This window comes from Brienomyrus brachyistius, unplaced genomic scaffold, assembly GCF_023856365.1.
Source record: "Brienomyrus brachyistius isolate T26 unplaced genomic scaffold, BBRACH_0.4 scaffold355, whole genome shotgun sequence".
NCBI lineage: Eukaryota > Metazoa > Chordata > Actinopteri > Osteoglossiformes > Mormyridae > Brienomyrus > Brienomyrus brachyistius.
Genome location: NW_026042630.1, coordinates 67,501 through 83,317, shown reverse-complemented (window position 1 = coordinate 83,317; position 15,817 = coordinate 67,501). Strand labels below are relative to the sequence as shown.

At 57.5% G+C, this 15,817-nt stretch overlaps 34 non-coding genes across 34 annotated transcripts; all 34 read left to right on the top strand.

Annotated features, from left to right (window-relative positions):
* Window positions 1-241: 241 nt before the first annotated feature.
* LOC125728766 (U5 spliceosomal RNA) lies at window positions 242-355 on the top strand. Its single transcript, XR_007389346.1, has one exon. It is a non-coding gene; the product is annotated as a U5 spliceosomal RNA (small nuclear RNA).
* Window positions 356-552: 197 nt separating this feature from the next.
* On the top strand, window positions 553-744 carry LOC125728625 (U2 spliceosomal RNA). Its single transcript, XR_007389205.1, has one exon. It is a non-coding gene; the product is annotated as a U2 spliceosomal RNA (small nuclear RNA).
* A 416-nt stretch (window positions 745-1,160) lies between these two features.
* Window positions 1,161-1,274, top strand: LOC125728752 (U5 spliceosomal RNA). Its single transcript, XR_007389331.1, has one exon. It is a non-coding gene; the product is annotated as a U5 spliceosomal RNA (small nuclear RNA).
* Window positions 1,275-1,471: 197 nt separating this feature from the next.
* On the top strand, window positions 1,472-1,663 carry LOC125728636 (U2 spliceosomal RNA). Its single transcript, XR_007389216.1, has one exon. It is a non-coding gene; the product is annotated as a U2 spliceosomal RNA (small nuclear RNA).
* A 429-nt stretch (window positions 1,664-2,092) lies between these two features.
* Window positions 2,093-2,206, top strand: LOC125728751 (U5 spliceosomal RNA). Its single transcript, XR_007389330.1, has one exon. It is a non-coding gene; the product is annotated as a U5 spliceosomal RNA (small nuclear RNA).
* Window positions 2,207-2,403: 197 nt separating this feature from the next.
* Window positions 2,404-2,595, top strand: LOC125728647 (U2 spliceosomal RNA). Its single transcript, XR_007389227.1, has one exon. It is a non-coding gene; the product is annotated as a U2 spliceosomal RNA (small nuclear RNA).
* Window positions 2,596-3,014: 419 nt separating this feature from the next.
* Window positions 3,015-3,128, top strand: LOC125728765 (U5 spliceosomal RNA). Its single transcript, XR_007389345.1, has one exon. It is a non-coding gene; the product is annotated as a U5 spliceosomal RNA (small nuclear RNA).
* A 197-nt stretch (window positions 3,129-3,325) lies between these two features.
* On the top strand, window positions 3,326-3,517 carry LOC125728624 (U2 spliceosomal RNA). The gene has a single exon (XR_007389204.1). It is a non-coding gene; the product is annotated as a U2 spliceosomal RNA (small nuclear RNA).
* A 416-nt stretch (window positions 3,518-3,933) lies between these two features.
* On the top strand, window positions 3,934-4,047 carry LOC125728758 (U5 spliceosomal RNA). The gene has a single exon (XR_007389338.1). It is a non-coding gene; the product is annotated as a U5 spliceosomal RNA (small nuclear RNA).
* Window positions 4,048-4,244: 197 nt separating this feature from the next.
* LOC125728623 (U2 spliceosomal RNA) lies at window positions 4,245-4,436 on the top strand. The gene has a single exon (XR_007389203.1). It is a non-coding gene; the product is annotated as a U2 spliceosomal RNA (small nuclear RNA).
* Window positions 4,437-4,856: 420 nt separating this feature from the next.
* Window positions 4,857-4,970, top strand: LOC125728757 (U5 spliceosomal RNA). The gene has a single exon (XR_007389337.1). It is a non-coding gene; the product is annotated as a U5 spliceosomal RNA (small nuclear RNA).
* A 197-nt stretch (window positions 4,971-5,167) lies between these two features.
* LOC125728622 (U2 spliceosomal RNA) lies at window positions 5,168-5,359 on the top strand. Its single transcript, XR_007389202.1, has one exon. It is a non-coding gene; the product is annotated as a U2 spliceosomal RNA (small nuclear RNA).
* A 434-nt stretch (window positions 5,360-5,793) lies between these two features.
* LOC125728756 (U5 spliceosomal RNA) lies at window positions 5,794-5,907 on the top strand. The gene has a single exon (XR_007389336.1). It is a non-coding gene; the product is annotated as a U5 spliceosomal RNA (small nuclear RNA).
* Window positions 5,908-6,104: 197 nt separating this feature from the next.
* LOC125728621 (U2 spliceosomal RNA) lies at window positions 6,105-6,296 on the top strand. The gene has a single exon (XR_007389200.1). It is a non-coding gene; the product is annotated as a U2 spliceosomal RNA (small nuclear RNA).
* A 429-nt stretch (window positions 6,297-6,725) lies between these two features.
* Window positions 6,726-6,839, top strand: LOC125728750 (U5 spliceosomal RNA). The gene has a single exon (XR_007389329.1). It is a non-coding gene; the product is annotated as a U5 spliceosomal RNA (small nuclear RNA).
* Window positions 6,840-7,036: 197 nt separating this feature from the next.
* On the top strand, window positions 7,037-7,228 carry LOC125728635 (U2 spliceosomal RNA). Its single transcript, XR_007389215.1, has one exon. It is a non-coding gene; the product is annotated as a U2 spliceosomal RNA (small nuclear RNA).
* A 428-nt stretch (window positions 7,229-7,656) lies between these two features.
* On the top strand, window positions 7,657-7,770 carry LOC125728747 (U5 spliceosomal RNA). Its single transcript, XR_007389327.1, has one exon. It is a non-coding gene; the product is annotated as a U5 spliceosomal RNA (small nuclear RNA).
* Window positions 7,771-7,967: 197 nt separating this feature from the next.
* LOC125728646 (U2 spliceosomal RNA) lies at window positions 7,968-8,159 on the top strand. Its single transcript, XR_007389226.1, has one exon. It is a non-coding gene; the product is annotated as a U2 spliceosomal RNA (small nuclear RNA).
* Window positions 8,160-8,578: 419 nt separating this feature from the next.
* On the top strand, window positions 8,579-8,690 carry LOC125728790 (U5 spliceosomal RNA). The gene has a single exon (XR_007389370.1). It is a non-coding gene; the product is annotated as a U5 spliceosomal RNA (small nuclear RNA).
* Window positions 8,691-8,888: 198 nt separating this feature from the next.
* LOC125728645 (U2 spliceosomal RNA) lies at window positions 8,889-9,080 on the top strand. Its single transcript, XR_007389225.1, has one exon. It is a non-coding gene; the product is annotated as a U2 spliceosomal RNA (small nuclear RNA).
* A 419-nt stretch (window positions 9,081-9,499) lies between these two features.
* On the top strand, window positions 9,500-9,614 carry LOC125728783 (U5 spliceosomal RNA). The gene has a single exon (XR_007389362.1). It is a non-coding gene; the product is annotated as a U5 spliceosomal RNA (small nuclear RNA).
* Window positions 9,615-9,811: 197 nt separating this feature from the next.
* On the top strand, window positions 9,812-10,003 carry LOC125728829 (U2 spliceosomal RNA). The gene has a single exon (XR_007389407.1). It is a non-coding gene; the product is annotated as a U2 spliceosomal RNA (small nuclear RNA).
* Window positions 10,004-10,424: 421 nt separating this feature from the next.
* LOC125728755 (U5 spliceosomal RNA) lies at window positions 10,425-10,538 on the top strand. Its single transcript, XR_007389335.1, has one exon. It is a non-coding gene; the product is annotated as a U5 spliceosomal RNA (small nuclear RNA).
* A 197-nt stretch (window positions 10,539-10,735) lies between these two features.
* Window positions 10,736-10,927, top strand: LOC125728828 (U2 spliceosomal RNA). The gene has a single exon (XR_007389406.1). It is a non-coding gene; the product is annotated as a U2 spliceosomal RNA (small nuclear RNA).
* Window positions 10,928-11,359: 432 nt separating this feature from the next.
* Window positions 11,360-11,473, top strand: LOC125728746 (U5 spliceosomal RNA). The gene has a single exon (XR_007389326.1). It is a non-coding gene; the product is annotated as a U5 spliceosomal RNA (small nuclear RNA).
* Window positions 11,474-11,756: 283 nt separating this feature from the next.
* On the top strand, window positions 11,757-11,950 carry LOC125728662 (U2 spliceosomal RNA). The gene has a single exon (XR_007389241.1). It is a non-coding gene; the product is annotated as a U2 spliceosomal RNA (small nuclear RNA).
* Window positions 11,951-12,385: 435 nt separating this feature from the next.
* Window positions 12,386-12,498, top strand: LOC125728789 (U5 spliceosomal RNA). The gene has a single exon (XR_007389369.1). It is a non-coding gene; the product is annotated as a U5 spliceosomal RNA (small nuclear RNA).
* Window positions 12,499-12,698: 200 nt separating this feature from the next.
* Window positions 12,699-12,890, top strand: LOC125728826 (U2 spliceosomal RNA). The gene has a single exon (XR_007389405.1). It is a non-coding gene; the product is annotated as a U2 spliceosomal RNA (small nuclear RNA).
* Window positions 12,891-13,325: 435 nt separating this feature from the next.
* LOC125728777 (U5 spliceosomal RNA) lies at window positions 13,326-13,439 on the top strand. Its single transcript, XR_007389357.1, has one exon. It is a non-coding gene; the product is annotated as a U5 spliceosomal RNA (small nuclear RNA).
* Window positions 13,440-13,639: 200 nt separating this feature from the next.
* LOC125728620 (U2 spliceosomal RNA) lies at window positions 13,640-13,830 on the top strand. The gene has a single exon (XR_007389199.1). It is a non-coding gene; the product is annotated as a U2 spliceosomal RNA (small nuclear RNA).
* Window positions 13,831-14,262: 432 nt separating this feature from the next.
* Window positions 14,263-14,377, top strand: LOC125728780 (U5 spliceosomal RNA). The gene has a single exon (XR_007389360.1). It is a non-coding gene; the product is annotated as a U5 spliceosomal RNA (small nuclear RNA).
* A 197-nt stretch (window positions 14,378-14,574) lies between these two features.
* On the top strand, window positions 14,575-14,766 carry LOC125728825 (U2 spliceosomal RNA). Its single transcript, XR_007389404.1, has one exon. It is a non-coding gene; the product is annotated as a U2 spliceosomal RNA (small nuclear RNA).
* A 434-nt stretch (window positions 14,767-15,200) lies between these two features.
* Window positions 15,201-15,314, top strand: LOC125728745 (U5 spliceosomal RNA). The gene has a single exon (XR_007389325.1). It is a non-coding gene; the product is annotated as a U5 spliceosomal RNA (small nuclear RNA).
* Window positions 15,315-15,514: 200 nt separating this feature from the next.
* On the top strand, window positions 15,515-15,706 carry LOC125728824 (U2 spliceosomal RNA). The gene has a single exon (XR_007389403.1). It is a non-coding gene; the product is annotated as a U2 spliceosomal RNA (small nuclear RNA).
* Window positions 15,707-15,817: the final 111 nt, after the last annotated feature.

Sequence of the window (15,817 nt, the reverse complement as noted above, 5' to 3'; positions counted from 1 at the left end):
CGGTCATGATATGCTCTCTGAGGGGTGGGCAGCTGTGCTGAGGTAAGGCAGGCCGTCATCTTTGCCTTTTGAATTTTCTCTCATGTCCGTTTACATGATTGCTGATCTTTCAGATGCCAGGAGGACAGGGAGGAGTCGGGGCCCCGAGGCCGGTGGCTGCGACGCCCCCGAGAATTCAACCCCGAGCGGGGGCGTCACGGAGGCCCGGCTAGCGGCCACCTGCTGAGCGACGGCTCTGCATCGACTCGGGTCTCTCTTCATCCCGTATAAATCTTTCGCCTTTTACTAAAGATTTCCGTGGAGAGGGATAGCGATGAGTTCGCTGTATTTTTGGAGGCTCTGCGCAAGCAGAGCTGCACCGCTGCTGTATCAAAGTAAGACTGTGCCCGGCTTAGCGGCCGGCTCTATCTGCCCAGTGGCGCGTTTCTGGTCCTCTGGGATCGTGCGTGGTCTCGCCGGGCGCCACCTCCCAGAGAGGCTGGCGAGGACCCAGCCGCGCCGGCTCCGTCGGCGTCCCACATGCCGGAGCCCGGCGGGGCGCAGTCTGCGGGCATCGCTTCTCGGCCTTTTGGCTAAGATCAAGTGTAGTATCTGTTCTTATCAGTTTAATATCTGATACGTCCCCCATGGAGGGGACCACATATTAAACGGATTTTTGGAACAGGGAGCCGGAAGTGGGGCTTGCCCCGTCCGCTCCACGCATCGACCCGGTATTGCAGTGTTTCTGGGAACGGTGCACCTCTACTGCCCCCTGCTGTTGAAAGACAGAGCTGATCGGTGTTCCGCTTATCAGACCGAGAGCCTGCGCCGCTTGCCAGGCGATTAGCCGGTGTCGTGAGGGACGGACCCTGTCCGTGCGCCGGTCCCGCTTCCCTCCGTTTTTCTTTTTTTTTTTTTTTTAATTTAATTATAAAAAGCACGGTCATGGTACGCTCTCTGAGGGGTGGGCAGCTGTGCTGAGGTAAGGCAGGCCGTCGTCTTTGCCTTTTGAATTTTCTCTCATGTCTGTTTACATGATTGCTGATCTTTCAGATGCCAGGAGGACAGGGAGGAGTCGGGGCCCCGAGGCCGGTGGCTGCGACGCCCCCGAGAATTCAACCCCGAGCGGGGGCGTCACGGAGGCCCGGCTAGCGGCCACCTGCTGAGCGACGGCTCTGCATCGACTCGGGTCTCTCTTCATCCCGTATAAATCTTTCGCCTTTTACTAAAGATTTCCGTGGAGAGGGATAGCGATGAGTTCACTGTATTTTTGGAGGCTCTGCGCAAGCAGAGCTGCACCGCCGCCGTATCAAAGTAAGACTGTGCCCGGCTTAGCGGCCGGCTCTATCTGCCCAGTGGCGTGTTTCTGGTTCTCTGGGATCGTGCGTGGTCTCGCCGGGCGCCACCTCCCAGAGAGGCTGGCGAGGACCCAGCCGCGCCGGCTCCGTCGGCGTCCCGCATGCCGGAGCCCGGCGGGGCGCAGTCTGCGGGCATCGCTTCTCAGCCTTTTGGCTAAGATCAAGTGTAGTATCTGTTCTTATCAGTTTAATATCTGATACGTCCCCCATGGAGGGGACCACATATTAAACGGATTTTTGGAACAGGGAGCCGGAAGTGGGGCTTGCCCCGTCCGCTCCACGCATCGACCCGGTATTGCAGTGTTTCTGGGAACGGTGCACCTCTACTGCCCCCTGCTGTTGAAAGACAGAGCTGATCGGTGTTCCGCTTATCAGACCGAGAGCCTGCGCCGCTTGCCAGGCGATCAGCCGGTGTCGTGAGGGACCGACTCTGTCCGTGCGCCGGTCCCGCTTCCCTCCGTTTTTCTTCTTTTTTTTTTTTTATTTTTTTTTTTTTAAATCATAAAAAAAAGGACGGTCATGATATGCTCTCTGAGGGGTGGGCAGCTGTGCTGAGGTAAGGCAGGCCGTCATCTTTGCCTTTTGAATTTTCTCTCATGATTGTTTACATGATTGCTGATCTTTCAGATGCCAGGAGGACAGGGAGGAGTCGGGGCCCCGAGGCCGGTGGCTGCGACGCCCCCGAGAATTCAACCCCGAGCGGGGGCGTCACGGAGGCCCGGCTAGCGGCCACCTGCTGAGCGACGGCTCTGCATCGACTCGGGTCTCTCTTCATCCCGTATAAATCTTTCGCCTTTTACTAAAGATTTCCGTGGAGAGGGATAGCGATGAGTTCACTGTATTTTTGGAGGCTCTGCGCAAGCAGAGCTGCACCGCCGCCGTATCAAAGTAAGACTGTGCCCGGCTTAGCGGCCGGCTCTATCTGCCCAGTGGCGTGTTTCTGGTCCTCTGGGATCGTGCGTGGTCTCGCCGGGCGCCACCTCCCAGAGAGGCTGGCGAGGACCCAGCCGCGCCGGCTCCGTCGGCGTCCCGCATGCCGGAGCCCGGCGGGGCGCAGTCTGCGGGCATCGCTTCTCAGCCTTTTGGCTAAGATCAAGTGTAGTATCTGTTCTTATCAGTTTAATATCTGATACGTCCCCCATGGAGGGGACCACATATTAAACGGATTTTTGGAACAGGGAGCCGGAAGTGGGGCTTGCCCCGTCCGCTCCACGCATCGACCCGGTATTGCAGTGTTTCTGGGAACAGTGCACCTCTACTGCCCCCTGCTGTTAAAAGACAGAGCTGATCGGTGTTCCGCTTATCAGACCGAGAGCCTGCGCCGCTTGCCAGGCGATCAGCCGGTGTCGTGAGGGACCGACTCTGTCCGTGCGCCGGTCCCGCTTCCCTCCGTTTTTCTTCTTATTTTTTTTTTTTTAAATCATAAAAAAAAAGGACGGTCATGATATGCTCTCTGAGGGGTGGGCAGCTGTGCTGAGGTAAGGCAGGCCGTCATCTTTGCCTTTTGAATTTTCTCTCATGTCCGTTTACATGATTGCTGATCTTTCAGATGCCAGGAGGACAGGGAGGAGTCGGGGCCCCGAGGCCGGTGGCTGCGACGCCCCCGAGAATTCAACCCCGAGCGGGGGCGTCACGGAGGCCCGGCTAGCGGCCACCTGCTGAGCGACGGCTCTGCATCGACTCGGGTCTCTCTTCATCCCGTATAAATCTTTCGCCTTTTACTAAAGATTTCCGTGGAGAGGGATAGCGATGAGTTCGCTGTATTTTTGGAGGCTCTGCGCAAGCAGAGCTGCACCGCTGCTGTATCAAAGTAAGACTGTGCCCGGCTTAGCGGCCGGCTCTATCTGCCCAGTGGCGCGTTTCTGGTCCTCTGGGATCGTGCGTGGTCTCGCCGGGCGCCACCTCCCAGAGAGGCTGGCGAGGACCCAGCCGCGCCGGCTCCGTCGGCGTCCCACATGCCGGAGCCCGGCGGGGCGCAGTCTGCGGGCATCGCTTCTCGGCCTTTTGGCTAAGATCAAGTGTAGTATCTGTTCTTATCAGTTTAATATCTGATACGTCCCCCATGGAGGGGACCACATATTAAACGGATTTTTGGAACAGGGAGCCGGAAGTGGGGCTTGCCCCGTCCGCTCCACGCATCGACCCGGTATTGCAGTGTTTCTGGGAACGGTGCACCTCTACTGCCCCCTGCTGTTGAAAGACAGAGCTGATCGGTGTTCCGCTTATCAGACCGAGAGCCTGCGCCGCTTGCCAGGCGATTAGCCGGTGTCGTGAGGGACGGACCCTGTCCGTGCGCCGGTCCCGCTTCCCTCCGTTTTTCTTTTTTTTTTTTTTTTAATTTAATTATAAAAAGCACGGTCATGGTACGCTCTCTGAGGGGTGGGCAGCTGTGCTGAGGTAAGGCAGGCCGTCGTCTTTGCCTTTTGAATTTTCTCTCATGTCTGTTTACATGATTGCTGATCTTTCAGATGCCAGGAGGACAGGGAGGAGTCGGGGCCCCGAGGCCGGTGGCTGCGACGCCCCCGAGAATTCAACCCCGAGCGGGGGCGTCACGGAGGCCCGGCTAGCGGCCACCTGCTGAGCGACGGCTCTGCATCGACTCGGGTCTCTCTTCATCCCGTATAAATCTTTCGCCTTTTACTAAAGATTTCCGTGGAGAGGGATAGCGATGAGTTCGCTGTATTTTTGGAGGCTCTGTGCAAGCAGAGCTGCACCGCTGCTGTATCAAAGTAAGACTGTGCCCGGCTTAGCGGCCGGCTCTATCTGCCCAGTGGCGCGTTTCTGGTCCTCTGGGATCGTGCGTGGTCTCGCCGGGCGCCACCTCCCAGAGAGGCTGGCGAGGACCCAGCCGCGCCGGCTCCGTCGGCGTCCCACATGCCGGAGCCCGGCGGGGCGCAGTCTGCGGGCATCGCTTCTCGGCCTTTTGGCTAAGATCAAGTGTAGTATCTGTTCTTATCAGTTTAATATCTGATACGTCCCCCATGGAGGGGACCACATATTAAACGGATTTTTGGAACAGGGAGCCGGAAGTGGGGCTTGCCCCGTCCGCTCCACGCATCGACCCGGTATTGCAGTGTTTCTGGGAACGGTGCACCTCTACTGCCCCCTGCTGTTGAAAGACAGAGCTGATCGGTGTTCCGCTTATCAGACCGAGAGCCTGCGCCGCTTGCCAGGCGATTAGCCGGTGTCGTGAGGGACGGACCCTGTCCGTGCGCCGGTCCCGCTTCCCTCCGTTTTTTTTTTTTTTTTTTTTTTTTTTAATTTAATTATAAAAAGCACGGTCATGGTACGCTCTCTGAGGGGTGGGCAGCTGTGCTGAGGTAAGGCAGGCCGTCGTCTTTGCCTTTTGAATTTTCTCTCATGTCTGTTTACATGATTGCTGATCTTTCAGATGCCAGGAGGACAGGGAGGAGTCGGGGCCCCGAGGCCGGTGGCTGCGACGCCCCCGAGAATTCAACCCCGAGCGGGGGCGTCACGGAGGCCCGGCTAGCGGCCACCTGCTGAGCGACGGCTCTGCATCGACTCGGGTCTCTCTTCATCCCGTATAAATCTTTCGCCTTTTACTAAAGATTTCCGTGGAGAGGGATAGCGATGAGTTCGCTGTATTTTTGGAGGCTCTGTGCAAGCAGAGCTGCACCGCTGCTGTATCAAAGTAAGACTGTGCCCGGCTTAGCGGCCGGCTCTATCTGCCCAGTGGCGCGTTTCTGGTCCTCTGGGATCGTGCGTGGTCTCGCCGGGCGCCACCTCCCAGAGAGGCTGGCGAGGACCCAGCCGCGCCGGCTCCGTCGGCGTCCCACATGCCGGAGCCCGGCGGGGCGCAGTCTGCGGGCATCGCTTCTCGGCCTTTTGGCTAAGATCAAGTGTAGTATCTGTTCTTATCAGTTTAATATCTGATACGTCCCCCATGGAGGGGACCACATATTAAACGGATTTTTGGAACAGGGAGCCGGAAGTGGGGCTTGCCCCGTCCGCTCCACGCATCGACCCGGTATTGCAGTGTTTCTGGGAACGGTGCACCTCTACTGCCCCCTGCTGTTGAAAGACAGAGCTGATCGGTGTTCCGCTTATCAGACCGAGAGCCTGCGCCGCTTGCCAGGCGATTAGCCGGTGTCGTGAGGGACGGACCCTGTCCGTGCGCCGGTCCCGCTTCCCTCCGTTTTTCTTTTTTTTTTTTTTTTTTTTTTTTTTTTTTTTTTAATTTAATTATAAAAAGCACGGTCATGGTACGCTCTCTGAGGGGTGGGCAGCTGTGCTGAGGTAAGGCAGGCCGTCGTCTTTGCCTTTTGAATTTTCTCTCATGTCTGTTTACATGATTGCTGATCTTTCAGATGCCAGGAGGACAGGGAGGAGTCGGGGCCCCGAGGCCGGTGGCTGCGACGCCCCCGAGAATTCAACCCCGAGCGGGGGCGTCACGGAGGCCCGGCTAGCGGCCACCTGCTGAGCGACGGCTCTGCATCGACTCGGGTCTCTCTTCATCCCGTATAAATCTTTCGCCTTTTACTAAAGATTTCCGTGGAGAGGGATAGCGATGAGTTCGCTGTATTTTTGGAGGCTCTGTGCAAGCAGAGCTGCACCGCTGCTGTATCAAAGTAAGACTGTGCCCGGCTTAGCGGCCGGCTCTATCTGCCCAGTGGCGCGTTTCTGGTCCTCTGGGATCGTGCGTGGTCTCGCCGGGCGCCACCTCCCAGAGAGGCTGGCGAGGACCCAGCCGCGCCGGCTCCGTCGGCGTCCCACATGCCGGAGCCCGGCGGGGCGCAGTCTGCGGGCATCGCTTCTCGGCCTTTTGGCTAAGATCAAGTGTAGTATCTGTTCTTATCAGTTTAATATCTGATACGTCCCCCATGGAGGGGACCACATATTAAACGGATTTTTGGAACAGGGAGCCGGAAGTGGGGCTTGCCCCGTCCGCTCCACGCATCGACCCGGTATTGCAGTGTTTCTGGGAACGGTGCACCTCTACTGCCCCCTGCTGTTGAAAGACAGAGCTGATCGGTGTTCCGCTTATCAGACCGAGAGCCTGCGCCGCTTGCCAGGCGATTAGCCGGTGTCGTGAGGGACGGACCCTGTCCGTGCGCCGGTCCCGCTTCCCTCCGTTTTTCTTTTTTTTTTTTTTTTTTTTTTTTTTTTTAATTTAATTATAAAAAGCACGGTCATGGTACGCTCTCTGAGGGGTGGGCAGCTGTGCTGAGGTAAGGCAGGCCGTCGTCTTTGCCTTTTGAATTTTCTCTCATGTCTGTTTACATGATTGCTGATCTTTCAGATGCCAGGAGGACAGGGAGGAGTCGGGGCCCCGAGGCCGGTGGCTGCGACGCCCCCGAGAATTCAACCCCGAGCGGGGGCGTCACGGAGGCCCGGCTAGCGGCCACCTGCTGAGCGACGGCTCTGCATCGACTCGGGTCTCTCTTCATCCCGTATAAATCTTTCGCCTTTTACTAAAGATTTCCGTGGAGAGGGATAGCGATGAGTTCACTGTATTTTTGGAGGCTCTGCGCAAGCAGAGCTGCACCGCCGCCGTATCAAAGTAAGACTGTGCCCGGCTTAGCGGCCGGCTCTATCTGCCCAGTGGCGTGTTTCTGGTTCTCTGGGATCGTGCGTGGTCTCGCCGGGCGCCACCTCCCAGAGAGGCTGGCGAGGACCCAGCCGCGCCGGCTCCGTCGGCGTCCCGCATGCCGGAGCCCGGCGGGGCGCAGTCTGCGGGCATCGCTTCTCAGCCTTTTGGCTAAGATCAAGTGTAGTATCTGTTCTTATCAGTTTAATATCTGATACGTCCCCCATGGAGGGGACCACATATTAAACGGATTTTTGGAACAGGGAGCCGGAAGTGGGGCTTGCCCCGTCCGCTCCACGCATCGACCCGGTATTGCAGTGTTTCTGGGAACGGTGCACCTCTACTGCCCCCTGCTGTTGAAAGACAGAGCTGATCGGTGTTCCGCTTATCAGACCGAGAGCCTGCGCCGCTTGCCAGGCGATCAGCCGGTGTCGTGAGGGACCGACTCTGTCCGTGCGCCGGTCCCGCTTCCCTCCGTTTTTCTTCTTTTTTTTTTTTTATTTTTTTTTTTTTAAATCATAAAAAAAGGACGGTCATGATATGCTCTCTGAGGGGTGGGCAGCTGTGCTGAGTAAGGCAGGGCCGTCATCTTTGCCTTTTGAATTTTCTCTCATGATTGTTTACATGATTGCTGATCTTTCAGATGCCAGGAGGACAGGGAGGAGTCGGGGCCCCGAGGCCGGTGGCTGCGACGCCCCCGAGAATTCAACCCCGAGCGGGGGCGTCACGGAGGCCCGGCTAGCGGCCACCTGCTGAGCGACGGCTCTGCATCGACTCGGGTCTCTCTTCATCCCGTATAAATCTTTCGCCTTTTACTAAAGATTTCCGTGGAGAGGGATAGCGATGAGTTCACTGTATTTTTGGAGGCTCTGCGCAAGCAGAGCTGCACCGCCGCCGTATCAAAGTAAGACTGTGCCCGGCTTAGCGGCCGGCTCTATCTGCCCAGTGGCGTGTTTCTGGTCCTCTGGGATCGTGCGTGGTCTCGCCGGGCGCCACCTCCCAGAGAGGCTGGCGAGGACCCAGCCGCGCCGGCTCCGTCGGCGTCCCGCATGCCGGAGCCCGGCGGGGCGCAGTCTGCGGGCATCGCTTCTCAGCCTTTTGGCTAAGATCAAGTGTAGTATCTGTTCTTATCAGTTTAATATCTGATACGTCCCCCATGGAGGGGACCACATATTAAACGGATTTTTGGAACAGGGAGCCGGAAGTGGGGCTTGCCCCGTCCGCTCCACGCATCGACCCGGTATTGCAGTGTTTCTGGGAACAGTGCACCTCTACTGCCCCCTGCTGTTAAAAGACAGAGCTGATCGGTGTTCCGCTTATCAGACCGAGAGCCTGCGCCGCTTGCCAGGCGATCAGCCGGTGTCGTGAGGGACCGACTCTGTCCGTGCGCCGGTCCCGCTTCCCTCCGTTTTTCTTCTTATTTTTTTTTTTTTAAATCATAAAAAAAAAGGACGGTCATGATATGCTCTCTGAGGGGTGGGCAGCTGTGCTGAGGTAAGGCAGGCCGTCATCTTTGCCTTTTGAATTTTCTCTCATGTCCGTTTACATGATTGCTGATCTTTCAGATGCCAGGAGGACAGGGAGGAGTCGGGGCCCCGAGGCCGGTGGCTGCGACGCCCCCGAGAATTCAACCCCGAGCGGGGGCGTCACGGAGGCCCGGCTAGCGGCCACCTGCTGAGCGACGGCTCTGCATCGACTCGGGTCTCTCTTCATCCCGTATAAATCTTTCGCCTTTACTAAAGATTTCGTGGAGAGGGATAGCGATGAGTTCGCTGTATTTTTGGAGGCTCTGTGCAAGCAGAGCTGCACCGCTGCTGTATCAAAGTAAGACTGTGCCCGGCTTAGCGGCCGGCTCTATCTGCCCAGTGGCGCGTTTCTGGTCCTCTGGGATCGTGCGTGGTCTCGCCGGGCGCCACCCTCCCAGAGAGGCTGGCGAGGACCCAGCCGCGCCGGCTCCGTCGGCGTCCCGCATGCCGGAGCCCGGCGGGGCGCAGTCTGCGGGCATCGCTTCTCAGCCTTTTGGCTAAGATCAAGTGTAGTATCTGTTCTTATCAGTTTAATATCTGATACGTCCCCCATGGAGGGGACCACATATTAAACGGATTTTTGGAACAGGGAGCCGGAAGTGGGGCTTGCCCCGTCCGCTCCACGCATCGACCCGGTATTGCAGTGTTTCTGGGAACAGTGCACCTCTACTGCCCCCTGCTGTTAAAAGACAGAGCTGATCGGTGTTCCGCTTATCAGACCGAGAGCCTGCGCCGCTTGCCAGGCGATCAGCCGGTGTCGTGAGGGACCGACTCTGTCCGTGCGCCGGTCCCGCTTCCCTCCGTTTTTCTTCTTATTTTTTTTTTTTTAAATCATAAAAAAAAAGGACGGTCATGATATGCTCTCTGAGGGGTGGGCAGCTGTGCTGAGGTAAGGCAGGCCGTCATCTTTGCCTTTTGAATTTTCTCTCATGTCCGTTTACATGATTGCTGATCTTTCAGATGCCAGGAGGACAGGGAGGAGTCGGGGCCCCGAGGCCGGTGGCTGCGACGCCCCCGAGAATTCAACCCCGAGCGGGGGCGTCACGGAGGCCCGGCTAGCGGCCACCTGCTGAGCGACGGCTCTGCATCGACTCGGGTCTCTCTTCATCCCGTATAAATCTTTCGCCTTTTACTAAAGATTTCCAGTGGAGAGGGATAGCGATGAGTTCGCTGTATTTTTGGAGGCTCTGTGCAAGCAGAGCTGCACCGCTGCTGTATCAAAGTAAGACTGTGCCCGGCTTAGCGGCCGGCTCTATCTGCCCAGTGGCGCGTTTCTGGTCCTCTGGGATCGTGCGTGGTCTCGCCGGGCGCCACCTCCCAGAGAGGCTGGCGAGGACCCAGCCGCGCCGGCTCCGTCGGCGTCCCACATGCCGGAGCCCGGCGGGGCGCAGTCTGCGGGCATCGCTTCTCGGCCTTTTGGCTAAGATCAAGTGTAGTATCTGTTCTTATCAGTTTAATATCTGATACGTCCCCCATGGAGGGGACCACATATTAAACGGATTTTTGGAACAGGGAGCCGGAAGTGGGGCTTGCCCCGTCCGCTCCACGCATCGACCCGGTATTGCAGTGTTTCTGGGAACGGTGCACCTCTACTGCCCCCTGCTGTTGAAAGACAGAGCTGATCGGTGTTCCGCTTATCAGACCGAGAGCCTGCGCCGCTTGCCAGGCGATTAGCCGGTGTCCGTGAGGGACGGACCCTGTCCGTGCGCCGTCCCGCTTCCCTCCGTTTTTCTTTTTTTTTTTTTTTTTTTTAATTTAATTATAAAAGCACGGTCATGGTACGCTCTCTGAGGGGTGGGCAGCTGTGCTGAGGTAAGGCAGGCCGTCGTCTTTGCCTTTTGAATTTTCTCTCATGTCTGTTTACATGATTGCTGATCTTTCAGATGCCAGGGAGGACAGGGAGGAGTCGGGGCCCCCGAGGCCGGTGGCTGCGACGCCCCCGAGAATTCAACCCCGAGCGGGGGCGTCACGGAGGCCCGGCTAGCGGCCACCTGCTGAGCGACGGCTCTGCATCGACTCGGGTCTCTCTTCATCCCGTATAAATCTTTCGCCTTTTACTAAAGATTTCCGTGGAGAGGGATAGCGATGAGTTCGCTGTATTTTTGGAGGCTCTGTGCAAGCAGAGCTGCACCGCTGCTGTATCAAAGTAAGACTGTGCCCGGCTTAGCGGCCGGCTCTATCTGCCCAGTGGCGCGTTTCTGGTCCTCTGGGATCGTGCGTGGTCTCGCCGGGCGCCACCTCCCAGAGAGGCTGGCGAGGACCCAGCCGCGCCGGCTCCGTCGGCGTCCCACATGCCGGAGCCCGGCGGGGCGCAGTCTGCGGGCATCGCTTCTCGGCCTTTTGGCTAAGATCAAGTGTAGTATCTGTTCTTATCAGTTTAATATCTGATACGTCCCCCATGGAGGGGACCACATATTAAACGGATTTTTGGAACAGGGAGCCGGAAGTGGGGCTTGCCCCGTCCGCTCCACGCATCGACCCGGTATTGCAGTGTTTCTGGGAACGGTGCACCTCTACTGCCCCCCTGCTGTTGAAAGACAGAGCTGATCGGTGTTCCGCTTATCAGACCGAGAGCCTGCGCCGCTTGCCAGGCGATTAGCCGGTGTCGTGAGGGACGGACCCTGTCCCGTGCGCCGGTCCCGCTTCCCTCCGTTTTTCTTTTTTTTTTTTTTTTTTTTTTTTTTTTAATTTAATTATAAAAAGCACGGTCATGGTACGCTCTCTGAGGGGTGGGCAGCTGTGCTGAGGTAAGGCAGGGCCGTCGTCTTTGCCTTTTGAATTTTCTCTCATGTCTGTTTACATGATTGCTGATCTTTCAGATGCCAGGAGGGACAGGGAGGAGTCGGGGCCCCGAGGCCGGTGGCTGCGACGCCCCCGAGAATTCAACCCCGAGCGGGGGCGTCACGGAGGCCCGGCTAGCGGCCACCTGCTGAGCGACGGCTCTGCATCGACTCGGGTCTCTCTTCATCCCGTATAAATCTTTCGCCTTTTACTAAAGATTTCCGTGGAGAGGGATAGCGATGAGTTCACTGTATTTTTGGAGGCTCTGCGCAAGCAGAGCTGCACCGCCGCCGTATCAAAGTAAGACTGTGCCCGGCTTAGCGGCCGGCTCTATCTGCCCAGTGGCGTGTTTCTGGTTCTCTGGGATCGTGCGTGGTCTAAAGTAAGACTGTGCCCGGCTTAGCGGCCGGCTCTATCTGCCCAGTGGCGTGTTTCTGGATCCTCTGGGATCGTGCGTGGTCTCGCCGGGGCGCCACCTCCCAGAGAGGGCTGGCGAGGACCCAGCCGCGCCGGCTCCGTCGGCGTCCCGCATGCCGGAGCCCGGCGGGGGCGCAGTCTGCGGGCATCGCTTCTCGGCCTTTTGGCTAAGATCAAGTGTAGTATCTGTTTCTTATCAGTTTAATATCTGATACGTCCCCCATGGAGGGGACCACATATTAAACGGATTTTTGGAACAGGGAGCCGGAAGTGGGGCTTGCCCCCGTCCGCTCCACGCATCGACCCGGTATTGCAGTGTTTCTGGGAACGGTGCACCTCTACTGCCCCCTGCTGTTGAAAGACAGAGCTGATCGGTGTTCCGCTTATCAGACCGAGAGCCTGCGCCGCTTGTCAGGCGATCAGCCGGTGTCGTGAGGGACCGACTCTGTCCGTGCGCCGGTCCCGCTTCCCTCCGTTTTTCTTTTTTTTTTTTTTTTTTTTTTTTTTTTTTAAATCATAAAAAAAAAAAAGCACGGTCATGATATGCTCTCTGAGGGTTGGGGCAGCTGTGCTGAGGTAAGGCAGGCCGTCATCTTTGCCTTTTGAATTTTCTCTCATGTCTGTTTACGTGATTGCTGATCTTTCAGATGCCAGGAGGACAGGGAGGAGTCGGGGCCCCGAGGCCGGTGGCTGCGACGCCCCCGAGAATTCAACCCCGAGCGGGGGCGTCACGGAGGCCCGGCTATAGCGGCACCTGCTGAGCGACGGCTCTGCATCGACGCGGGTCTCTCTCATCCCGTATAAATCTTTCGCCTTTTACTAAAGATTTCCGTGGAGAGGGATAGCGATGAGTTCACTGTATTTTTGGAGGCTCTGCGCAAGCAGAGCTGCACCGCCGCTGTATCAAAGTAAGACTGTGCCCGGCTTAGCGGCCGGCTCTATCTGCCCAGTGGCGTGTTTCTGGGATCCTCTGGGATCGTGCGTGGTCTCGCCGGGCGCCACCTCCCAGAGAGGCTGGCGAGGACCCAGCCGCGCCGGCTCCGTCGGCGTCCCGCATGCCGGAGCCCGGCGGGGCGCAGTCTGCGGGGCATCGCTTCTCGGCCTTTTGGCTAAGATCAAGTGTAGTATCTGTTCTTATCAGTTTAATATCTGATACGTCCCCCATGGAGGGGACCACATATTAAACGGATTTTTGGAACAGGGAGCCGGAAGTGGGGCTTGCCCCGTCCGCTCCACGCATCGACCCGGTATTGCAGTGTTTCTGGGAACGGTGCACCTCTACTGCCCCCTGCTGTTGAAAGACAGAGCTGATCGGTGTTCCGCTTATCAGACCGAGAGCCTGCGCCGCTTGTCAGGCGATCAGCCGGTGTCGTGAGGGACCGACTCTGTCCGTGCGCCGGTCCCGCTTCCCTCCGTTTTCTTTTTTTTTTTTTTTTTTTTTTTTTTTTTTAAATCATAAAAAAAAAAAAAAGCACGGTCATGATATGCTCTCTGAGGGTTGGGCAGCTGTGCTGAGGTAAGGCAGGCCGTCATCTTTGCCTTTTGAATTTTCTCTCATGTCTGTTTACGTGATTGCTGATCTTTCAGATGCCAGGAGGACAGGGAGGAGTCGGGGCCCCGAGGCCGGTGGCTGCGACGCCCCCGAGAATTCAACCCCGAGCGGGGGCGTCACGGAGGCACGGCTAGCGGCCACCTGCTGAGCGACGGCTCTGCATCGACTCGGGGTCTCTCTTCATCCCGTATAAATCTTTCGCCTTTTACTAAAGATTTCCGTGGAGAGGGATAGCGATGAGTTCACTGTATTTTTGGAGGCTCTGCGCAAGCAGAGCTGCACCGCCGCTGTATCAAAGTAAGACTGTGCCCGGCTTAGCGGCCGGCTCCTATCTGCCCAGTGGCGTGTTTCTGGATCCTCTGGGATCGTGCGTGGTCTCGCCGGGCGCCACCCTCCTCAGAGAGGCTGGCGAGGACCCAGCCGCGCCGGCTCCGTCGGCGTCCCGCATGCCGAGCCCGGCGGGGCGCAGTCTGCGGGCATCGCTTCTCGGCCTTTTGGCTAAGATCAAGTGTAGTATCTGTTCTTATCAGTTTAATATCTGATACGTCCCCCATGGAGGGACCACATATTAAACGGATTTTTGGAACAGGGAGCCGGAAGTGGGGCTTGCCCCGTCCGCTCCACGCATCGACCCGGTATTGCAGTGTTTCTGGGAACGGTGCACCTCTACTGCCCCCTGCTGTTGAAAGACAGAGCTGATCGGTGTTCCGCTTATCAGACCGAGAGCCTGCGCCGCTTGTCAGGCGATCAGCCGGTGTCGTGAGGGACCGACTCTGTCCGTGCGCCGGTCCCCGCTTCCCTCCGTTTTTCTTTTTTTTTTTTTTTTTTTTTTTTTTTTTAAATCATAAAAAAAAAAAAGCACGGTCATGATATGCTCTCTGAGGGTTGGGCAGCTGTGCTGAGGTAAGGCAGGCCGTCATCTTTGCCTTTTGAATTTTCTCTCATGTCTGTTACGTGATTGCTGATCTTTCAGATGCCAGGAGGACAGGGAGGAGTCGGGGCCCCGAGGCCGGTGGCTGCGACGCCCCCGAGAATTCAACCCCGAGCGGGGGCGTCACGGAGGCCCGGCTAGCGGCCACCTGCTGAGCGACGGCTCTGCATCGACTCGGGTCTCTCTTCATCCCGTATAAATCTTTCCGCCTTTTACTAAAGATTTCCGTGGAGAGGGATAGCGATGAGTTCACTGTATTTTTGGAGGCTCTGCGCAAGCAGAGCTGCACCGCCGCTGTATCAAAGTAAGACTGTGCCGGCTTAGCGGCCGGCTCTATCTGCCAGTGGCGTGTTTCTGGGATCCTCTGGGATCGTGCGTGGTCTCGCCGGGCGCCACCTCCCAGAGAGGCTGGCGAGGACCCAGCCGCGCCGGCTCCGTCGGCGTCCCGCATGCCGGAGCCCGGCGGGGCGCAGTCTGCGGGCATCGCTTCTCGGCCTTTTGGCTAAGATCAAGTGTAGTATCTGTTCTTATCAGTTTAATATCTGATACGTCCCCCATGGAGGGGACCACATATTAAACGGATTTTTGGAACAGGGAGCCGGAAGTGGGGCTTGCCCCGTCCGCTCCACGCATCGACCCGGTATTGCAGTGTTTCTGGGAACGGTGCACCTCTACTGCCCCCTGCTGTTGAAAGACAGAGCTGATCGGTGTTCCGCTTATCAGACCGAGAGCCTGCGCCGCTTGTCAGGCGATCAGCCGGTGTCGTGAGGGACCGACTCTGTCCGTGCGCCGGTCCCGCTTCCCTCCGTTTTTCTTTTTTTTTTTTTTTTTTTTTTTTTTTTTTTAAATCATAAAAAAAAAAAGCACGGTCATGATATGCTCTCTGAGGGTTGGGCAGCTGTGCTGAGGTAAGGCAGAGCCGTCATCTTTGCCTTTTGAATTTTCTCTCATGTCTGTTTACGTGATTGCTGATCTTTCAGATGCCAGGAGGACAGGGAGGAGTCGGGGCCCCGAGGCCGGTGGCTGCGACGCCCCCGAGAATTCAACCCCGAGCGGGGGCGTCACGGAGGCCCGGCTAGCGGCCACCTGCTGAGCGACGGCTCTGCATCGACTCGGGTCTCTCTTCATCCCGTATAAATCTTTCGCCTTTTACTAAAGATTTCCGTGGAGAGGGATAGCGATGAGTTCACTGTATTTTTGGAGGCTCTGCGCAAGCAGAGCTGCACCGCCGCTGTATCAAAGTAAGACTGTGCCAGGCTTAGCGGCCGGCTCTATCTGCCCAGTGGCGTGTTTCTGGGATCCTCTGGGATCGTGCGTGGTCTCGCCGGGCGCCACCCTCCCAGAGAGGCTGGCGAGGACCCAGCCGCGCCGGCTCCGTCGGCGTCCCGCATGCCGGAGCCCGGCGGGGCGCAGTCTGCGGGCATCGCTTCTCGGCCTTTTGGCTAAGATCAAGTGTAGTATCTGTTCTTATCAGTTTAATATCTGATACGTCCCCCATGGAGGGGACCACATATTAAACGGATTTTTGGAACAGGGAGCCGGAAGTGGGGCTTGCCCCGTCCGCTCCACGCATCGACCCGGTATTGCAGTGTTTCTGGGAACGGTGCACCTCTACTGCCCCCTGCTGTTGAAAGACAGAGCTGATCGGTGTTCCGCTTATCAGACCGAGAGCCTGCGCCGCTTGTCAGGCGATCAGCCGGTGTCGTGAGGGACCGACTCTGTCCG